At 38.9% G+C, this 9,661-nt stretch overlaps 1 pseudogene; it reads left to right on the top strand.

The window, feature by feature from the left end:
• Window positions 1-2,360: 2,360 nt before the first annotated feature.
• On the top strand, window positions 2,361-7,587 carry LOC127640300 (PHD finger protein 13-like; annotated as a pseudogene).
• Window positions 7,588-9,661: the final 2,074 nt, after the last annotated feature.

The following is a 9,661-nucleotide window of genomic DNA, read 5'->3' as shown; positions in this document are numbered from 1 at the left end:
ACGAAGACGTTATGCTCTTCTCAAGTGGGTTTTAATGGCCACAGCAGTGCTCACAATTTTTATACTTAACGTCAAACATAAACTTCTCAATTAACATGTATCTATTCTCTGGTTCTTGGAACACGCCAACACTAGACTGACACGTGTCACTCTCTCCTCCTCGCTGGAGGTTCTGTGGCCGATTTTTATGCTGCTCTCCCCATGCTCACTGAAATTAGAGACAGGTGTTAGACATAATTTAGCTCAGGTGCAAGCACCCTTACCGCTTTCTCCCCCGGACGGGTGCTTGACCACGCCCCTGCTGCCACAGTTCTCTTTAGGTTTTATTTTTTAAATCTATAAGAGTTCGGAAATGTATGGGTTTGGGAGTACGTTTATTGGTTGGATTAAATTACTTTATAGACAACCTGTTGCAGCGGTACAAACAAATGGATTAATTTCAGATTATTTTACTCTGGATAGGGGTACTCGGCAGGGTTGCCCTCTTTCCCCATTATTGTTTTGTTTTGCCCTGGAACCTTTAGAATCCACGATAAGAAAGGAGGATGATTTTCCAGGGGGGATGGTGGGAGGTGTTTCGCATAAACTTCTGCTTTATGCAGATGATATTTTATAATTAGTCTTTGACCCTACTAGATCTATGCCTTGCCTCCACAGAATTACAATATTAATTCCCTTTCTAAGTTTTCATGATATGAGTCATTTGGTCTAAATCCAAAGCTTTGGCTCTGACAGTATACTGTCCAGAAACAGCCTTCCACCCGGGTGCCTTCCAGTGGCCCAAATAGGGCATTAAATATTTGGGTATTTTATTCCCAGCAAATTTGTGTGATTTAGTAATTTTGACCCTTTAATAAAAAGGTTTGAGCTATGTGGGCAGATGGGCTTCATTACATTCATCGATGGTTGGGAAGGTTAATATTATTAAAATAAACTATATTCCAAAATTCAACTACCTGCTACAGTCACTCCCTATAGATGTCCCCCTCTCTTATTGCAAGCAATTTGATAGCACAGCGAAGTCCTTCATTTGGAATGGTAAATGTCCAAGACTACATTTCAACAAATTACATAGGACGATTGACAAAGTTGGGCTAGGCCTATCCGAAATTTTGTTTGGTCTTAGGCATTTGGCTCAATGGTCGCTTCCACCTGAAAGAGCCCCTCCCTGGATTTTGTATTGAACAGGAAGCTCTTACCCCTATTTTGCCATTGCAAAGCCTTTCTATCAAACTAACCAGAGAAGTTAAGTCACACCCCGTTATTTCACACTTGCATTTAATTCTGACTTTTTTTTCAATCATATGGCTGAACCCCAAATTATGTATCAACAAGTCCCCTTTTTGCTGGCCAGAGTGCATTGGGAGGGGGTTTACTACACTCATGGACCTATATGAGAGTGGAGCATTGAGATCCTTTCAAAGTTTGAAATTGAGTTGGGATTCCCAGATCTCAGTTCTTTAGGTATTTACAGCTGCGCCACCTGCTCTGTATTGTTTTTGGGAGTAGTTTACGCCCCCCTTAAGTGGCAGATACTCTGGGAGTGGTGATTACTGTTTTTGGAAAAGGTCATGAGGCATCAGTGTATTTCTCTCTGTTAATTCAGAGTCTGGGGGACTGAACTTCAACTTCTCTTAAGATATTGTGGGAGAGAGATCTAGACTTGCTATTGGAGGAGGGAGAGTGGGCTAGGATTCTAAAAAAACATCAAGTCTGCATCTAGAGATGCAAGGGTTCGCCTTGTGCAATTTAAGATTTTACATAGTCTACTGGACCCCCTCTAAATTGCATAGGCTTGGTCTTAAAGACACACCCACCTGCTGGCGATGTCAATCAGAAGATGGAGACACAACCTGTGCCTTTTGGGGTGTTAAGATTCCAGAATTTTGGTTTTGATTCAGTGTATTTTGTGCAATGTTTTGGCATCTCAAATTTGATTTTGCCCCAGACTCTGTATTTTAGGAGATGGGGCAGTCATTAATTTGGAGAATGAGCATGTGAAAACTGGGTCCTAACTAGTATTATGATTGCAGACAGATTATTTTAAGGAGTTGGAAGTCAGCTGGAGCACCAAATTTCAGGAGTGGTGTTCAGAGATGGCCAGAGTGGCAGCATCAGATGAGGGGGTTTCCAGAAGATTGGGGAGTCTAGACCTGTTTGTGGAGAAAGGGGGAAAATATCTTTCTTTTTTGGAGGGCTCTCGTTCCGTATGTATATGTTTTGCTGTTCTTTATTTAATAGATGAATCAATAAAAATTTTAATTGCAAAAAAATTACCTCTAAATGTGAGAGATGAATGATAAATGTTATTGCTTTGATACAGATGTGACTCATATAATCGATGTGTAAGTTTAACCAAGATGTTTGACTTCAAATTAAGAGAAACAGAGATGTCTCCGCTAAACGGCAGAGTGGTAAGACATTGAATGGATGAATGAATGAATGAATGAATGTTACATTTATATATTTATAAAGCGATTTTCTGAAACTACACTCAAAGCACTTCACACAGTGAACAAACGACTTTCCTCAACCACCACCAGTGTGCAGCATCCACCTGGATGATGTGACAACAGCCATAGTGCACCAGTATGCTCAATACACCAGCCATTGGTGGAGAGGAGAGAGTAGAGTTATAGAGCCAATTAATGGATGGGTATTATTAGGAGGCCATGATTGAGAATGGCCAATGTGGGGCCGGGGGTACACCCCTACTCTTTACAAAATGTGTCCTGGGATTTTTTTCGACCACAGAGAGTCAGGACCTCGGTTTAACATCTCATCTGAAGGTAGGTGCCTTTTTACAGTATAGAGTCCCTGTCACAATACTGGAGCATTAGGACCTACAAAGACACAGGGTGAGCACCCCCTGCTGGCCTCACAAACACCTCTTCCAGCAGCAACCTTAGTTTTCCCCAGGAGGTCTCCCATCCAGGTGCTGACCAGTGCTGTATTTCTCAAATGCATCGCAAGCTTACAGTAAGCTGACCGTAGAGACCATTGGTGCCAATATGTTCTACTTAGGTTTACAATGCTTCTGGGAAACGTGGCCAAGGCTCAACAATACTTAGCTTCAGTGGGTAACCAGTCTAGAGCTACAGGGTGATATAGCTCCCTAGTTAAGATTAATTTAATATTTTTTCCATTTCTAATGTCTATCAATACATTTCTGAGATATGTAGATATATAAAACAACCCTCGACTGTGTTGAAGTCATTGATTATTTGAAATAAATTCTTAAGTATCTGCACAGAAATGTCTGCGGTGTTGATGTATGTGTTTAGGAAATGAAAACAAAAGGCTCCGTTTTCAGTGTGACTTACACCAGCTTTGCATAAAGGATATATTATTCTTCCTAAATGTGTTGTGGCTGATTTTAATGATATATTATAATTTAAATGATAATTAATTATAATAAATACTAAATTAATCTATGGCTTGTCTGTTTATTGAGGTTGCAGAAAGGTTCTGGAAATTAGGAGGTTAAGGGAAAATTAGGGGAAACATTGTGTACAACCTACAGTGAATGTTATATTTCCGTTAAGAACTTTTCTGGAAAACCAAAAATGTACCTTAAAGGTCTGTTCTGGTAATGTTTTTGGAACATTCTGTGAAACAAAAATTGTTAGTTGGGTTATTTGTCTAGTTTCTTTTAGTTTAATGATGGTCGCATTACATTCTTGGGATGTTTTTGTCATGCCGTCATCATTTATTTGTGCGTATTTGTGTACAGATTTTTTTCACCTTTGTCCCAGACTTTCAATCTTAAAATATGAGTGGTGGTGGCAGAAGAGATGGTAAGCAGAAGGTTGCTGGTTCGATTCCCACAGCCACCACCATTGTGTCTTTGAGCAAGACACTTAACTCCAGGTTGCTCCGGGGGGATTGTCCCTGTAATAAGGGCACTGTAAGTTGCTTTGGATAAAAGCGTCTGCCAAATGCATTAATCTAAATATAAAAATCCATCATAAAAGCAATTAGTGTTCATTTAGTTTTTTTAAGTGAAGAGCATGCTTGAGATAAAATATGAGATGATTATTGATTAAGAAAACAAAGTCAATTCAAGGAAAAAAATCATTTGTAAACAACATTTTTAGTGGATGTCATTTACAATCAAGATGTAATTTTGTCAAATTATGCATTATGTTTGAAACAATTATTTAATTGAGTGTTTTTTGGGTACATAAACGCTATACTAGCTATGAAATTACCCTTCCAAGGCAAACCACCAAAAAGAAGAAGTCATTTACACCACAGAACAAATTATAATTTTATGTGGTGGAAATGACATTTGTTGATTATATTCACAAACAAATTACATAGTTTCTCTCTTGTGAGGCTTGTATATTATCCACTGTCGCTTTTAGCGCTGTAGACAAAATATAAGGAATATTCTTTTAATACAAGTTCTAGTCAATCCACAGTATTTGTGGCATAATACTGATGGCCACAAAATTTATTTCAACTTGTTCCTTTTTTCCTTAAAGAAAGCAAAAATATGGGTTACAGTGAGGCACTTACTAAAAGAAAATCTTACTAAAAACTTAATAAAATCACTTTCTAAAATGTTCTGTGTAATTATCCAATTTTACAACTTCGTTGCCATGACAATATAATGTCAACAATCCCCACACCTCTAAAATGACTATAAAAATGTCAATTTACACAACTTGCAGCTCAAATAATACACAAGTTTTAACAGAAGACTTAATGTAAGTGCTTTTATAAAATGATAAGCTTCACATTTCTATTTAAACCCTCCAAAATTAGCCCCATTGTAAGTGTCTCACTGTTACCTCGATTTTTGAAGAAAAGAAGGAACAACTCAAATACATTTTTATTGTTATAAACATTATGCCAGAAATGCTTTCAATTGATCTTAACTTGTATTGAACCCAGAATATTCCTTTAAATTAACTAATTAGAGTGTAAAATGTGTGTTTAATATAAACACATTGTTAGTATTGTCTGCAATGGTGTTTGTTTACCAACGCTGGTGTCACAGATATCATTTAATACATTTCAGTTCTCTTTGCTCATCTAAATGCAGTCGTGTTTGAGTTCCCCACCAGCATCTGTGACAATAACCTTTGATTTCCACCCACTCTCATTGGAAATAGGAGACCACCCTGCAATTCCTCTTCCTGCTGCTGCTGTATTTTTTCTTCTCTACTATCTTCCATTTACTATTGTTTGGGAAATAAATGGTGGGCCAGATTATCTCATCGCAACCTTATATGAACTTCACATAAACAGAAGCATTGATCCTTGAAAAATGCCTGAAAACCCCTAAAAAGTACTTCAGCTTGTCAGTAGCTTAATTTATAAGGGTCTGGACGGCTAACATAACATCAAAGGTTGCCCCCCACTCACCTTCATGTAGTCTAGCAGGGCTGTCCAGCCTGGCAGTGAGAATGAGAGATAAAGCAAAAGTGGCTAGCAGCATCTTTGTCGACTCCAGCTCTTAAATGATTACAGATGGGCTATAATGGGCTTCCCTGTTTTCCACTGATGCTTCAATTAATCAGACCCTCCAGCTGATCATACTGATCTGGTACCAGCTTCCTCTGCCTAAATCCAAGCCATAGCACAATAAAAATCACTGTGATACTGATCTGAAGACAAGTTGTGTAACACTAAACATCCAGCTTTAATGTAGGTCACAATCAGGTAAACCTGGTTCCATATAATATGGTTCCTTATAGGTTCAGTAAAATAATGTGTTTGACTGACTGATGTGTCTGTGTTAGAATTTGAAAAAATGTCTTAAATCTGAGGCCATGGTTCTCAGCAGGAAACCGATGGAGTGCGTACTCCAGGTAGGGAAGGAGGTATTGCCCCAAGTGAAGGAGTTCAAGTACCTCGGGGTCTTGTTCATGAGTGAGGGGACAATGGAGCGGGAGGTTGGCCGGAGAATCGGGGCAGCGGGGGCGGTATTGCACTCGCTCTATCGCACCTTTGTCACGAAAAGAGAGCACAGCCGAAAGGCAAAGCTCTCGATCTACCAGTCAGTTTTTGTTCCTACCCTCACCTATGGTCATGAAGGCTGGGTCATGACCGAAAGAACTAGGTCACGAATACAAGCGGCCGAAATGGGCTTCCTCAGAAGAGTGGCGGGCTTCTCCCTTAGAGATAGGGTGAGGAGCTCAGTCATCCGTGAGGAGCTCGGCGTAGAGCCGCTGCTCCTTTGCGTCGAAAGGAGTCAGTTGAGGTGGTTTGGGCATCTGGTAAGGATGCCCCCTGGCTGCCTCCCTAGGGAGGTGTTTCAGGCACGTCCAGCTGGGAGGAGGCCTCGGGGGAAGACCCAGGATTAGGTGGAGAGATTACATCTCCACACTGGCCTGGGAACGCCTCGGGTCCCCCAGTCAGAGCTGGTTAATGTGGCTCGGGATAGGGAAGTTTGGGGGCCCCCTGCTGGAGCAGCTGCCCCCGCGACCCGACTTCGGATAAGCGGTTGAAGATGGATGGATGGATGGATGGTCTTAACAGAACTTGGAAGAATGCCACAACATACTGTAACCCCTAGATAAACAAGTTAGACATTTGCCCATTGTTTAATTTAGTTTGACATTTAGTTTGACATTTGCCCATTGTTTAAAAGTGTGATATTGTAATCTCATTTAATAATCTCATTATTTCATATTCATCATCATTATTTCCTTCTATGCAGGGGCGAGTCTAGGTTCTAGGATTTCAATTTTTGGGGGGCTCAGTCGCCAATGACATTATTAAATTTACACAATTAGGTTTTCACCCATCACATCTTTATCATATATCATCAATGTTTTCCATCTCACCCGACACTGTCATCGCCTGTTTCTCCATTCTGGACAAATATCTGCATCTGCACCATCTGTTTCAGCAGCTGACATTTACAGCAGTTTGACAACTTGTGCATTTGGAGGAGGAGGCGCTCTTGAGGACCAGTTCTAGTCCACCCTATATCACCGGCAGCACAGTGGACAGCGATGGATGGGAGAATCAGAGACTGGGATGCGGCCTCTCGTCTCTGGACGAGCCCCCACCCAAGAACCTCAAGAGCTTTGGTGGGTTCAAGAGACCTTCAAGAGAGAACTTTGAGAATTTGGATCCTTTTCCTAGTTTACATCCTAGTGCTCAAGGGGAGATCACCAATCTTGGATGTACCTTCAAAGAGGGACCGGAAGATTACGTCAGCATTCCCGTACCATCTACAAGGATGGGTACAGTGCAGCCTGCACATGCTGGCACATGTTCAACACCTGCTTCAGGCTCTCTGGGTCCTGTAATGTGCAAAGAGGAACCTGATTCTGGGCATCCATGCTGGGACAGCTCTATAAGTTGTGGTTCAGAGTCTTCATTGGAGGGTAGACAGAAACCAGCACTACCTGATGGATAAGCCATGATGTTGAAGGTAGAAGGTTTGCTTGGCAAAAGACTATGATCCGCTAGGGAAAACAAGTAGGGTTCCGATATGAGGATGGATCGAGAGATGATGAGGACATCATGGTTGATTCAGATGACAACTCCTGGTACCTAGTGAAAAAAAAATACTTGTCTACACTCTGCCCCTCTCTACTGGCTGTACAGTGTCACATGCAAAAATAACTCACTCTAGGGGGCACTGCACGATAATTTATACACTACTCATGAAAATGTTAATGTTTTCCAAACTTTAGCATAGATAGTGTTTTGTTTTGTTTTGTTTTGATAGCCAGCTAATATTCATTCAGAATATTGTCCTTTTCTATAATAAACACACATATAAAGTTATTAAAAAATAAAAGCTGTTTAAAGAACCATTCAAATAATATATATATATATATATATATATATATATATATATATATATATATATATATATATATGGCCAATTACAGTTCGAGTGCAATAATTCTCTGGCAGCGGGATTCAAAAGGTATATATATATATATATATCATTTTCCAAATCAATAAAATTATGAAACAGTAAAAAGGCTTATACATTTTTACATTGTTATTATTAACAATAATCAACATTACCCAAAATTTATGCTGCTAAATTTTACCCTTTTTATGCTGCTTGTTTAAACTTATTTTGCAGCTTTGAAGATTTATGACAAGAACACGTGAAATGTTCCGTTTAAAATGATTCTGACAGTCAAACTCAAATAAATGGCATAATGACTAAACATCAATAGGGATGTGCACTCTCCAAGTCAGAATGACAGTCATCCTGTGTTTGTAACGTTTGTTGGAGATCGATGTGTAAAGGCCATTAAATGCCTTACAATAAGCTACAATTTGCATGAAATGAATAGTATAATGTAATAACGCCTGCTAAATCACACACATCTGAATGATCATTCGTGAGCTCAAAACTCACTTACGAACACCAACAAGTGTTTGAAATAACATCCGATGTGGATTCTGATCACAGAATGAAGCAGAATTACATTCATTATTGAGTTATATATGATGCTTACTCTTACGCATACTTTCATACTAAATATACTTTATACTAAAACAAATACCAGAGACCGCTTAGACAAATGTCTCATGTGCTGAGAATGAGCTAACGTGCTAACCATAAAAACATAAATCATAAAAGTTTAAGAACCACTTCATTGTCAGAATGGCGACCTTTTGAATCCCGCTCGTGCCAGAGAATTATTGCACCTCGAACTGTAATTGGCCAAAATGCTCCGATCGACATTTCCGAGACCCTCTACTCTTCCATGTGGAATACGCAAGCTTGATTTCTGACCCACCTTCTGTATTTCTGAATTATTTTTGAGTTTGAATTTCTGTGGTTTGAATTTTAGAATATTGAATTTAGTGTTCTGAATTTGTTCTTCATCTTGAAAACTTGTAGCTGTATTATTTAAAACTGAATATTTACAGTGTAAGAATTCAGAACCAAAAATTTGCTGTTTGAAAATACATATTTATAAAATTGTGCCATAAAAAAAACTATTCATTTTGGTTAAATATGAAATGTCCAGGATTGGAGTTAAAAAAATTCTAATTCAAACCTATTTAAAATACAACGTAATATTACATTTGGCAAAATCACACTTATAATTCAAATTCTATATTTCAAATTTACACAATTCTAATACAAATTGTTTTGTCATATTTCTGGCTCCATACAATTATAAGACGACATTATGTGCTCGTTCATAAATTGAATGAGAAAATGTGTGTTCAGTAGCTCAAACCAATGTTATGCCCCTTCACAACCTACAATACAACGCTATTGGCTCACACTACAATCGGTCTTTACAGCTGGGAAAAGCCACCAATGCTCCTTGGGCTTCAAACAAGCAGCGTTGCAGCTGCATCTGTTTAAAACACTTACATGCTGCACAGATTTTTAAGGGGGCTGAGACTATCTTTAGGAGGGCTTCAAGGGTCTAGTATCACCTTTGCTTCTATATTACAATCTGGACAAGTAAACTACAAGTTAATATTGTGTGGTGTAGAACAATCCAGGCATACACTACATCAATTCATAAAAGGGAATGATGGTAAATTTAAAAAATTGTTTGGATTATTATTATATTGTGTGTTTCCTGCGATTCAAAACCATGACCTTTGGTTGCTAGCACCATGCTCCACTAAATAGAAACATGAGTGAACTGTATTTAAAAGTGTAAACATTTAACAATGTTAAAGGAATGTTCTGGGTTCAATACAAATT

The sequence above is a fragment of the Xyrauchen texanus genome, chromosome 49, assembly GCF_025860055.1.
Source record: "Xyrauchen texanus isolate HMW12.3.18 chromosome 49, RBS_HiC_50CHRs, whole genome shotgun sequence".
Lineage (NCBI taxonomy): Eukaryota > Metazoa > Chordata > Actinopteri > Cypriniformes > Catostomidae > Xyrauchen > Xyrauchen texanus.
This window is presented reverse-complemented; position numbering and strand designations above follow the sequence as displayed.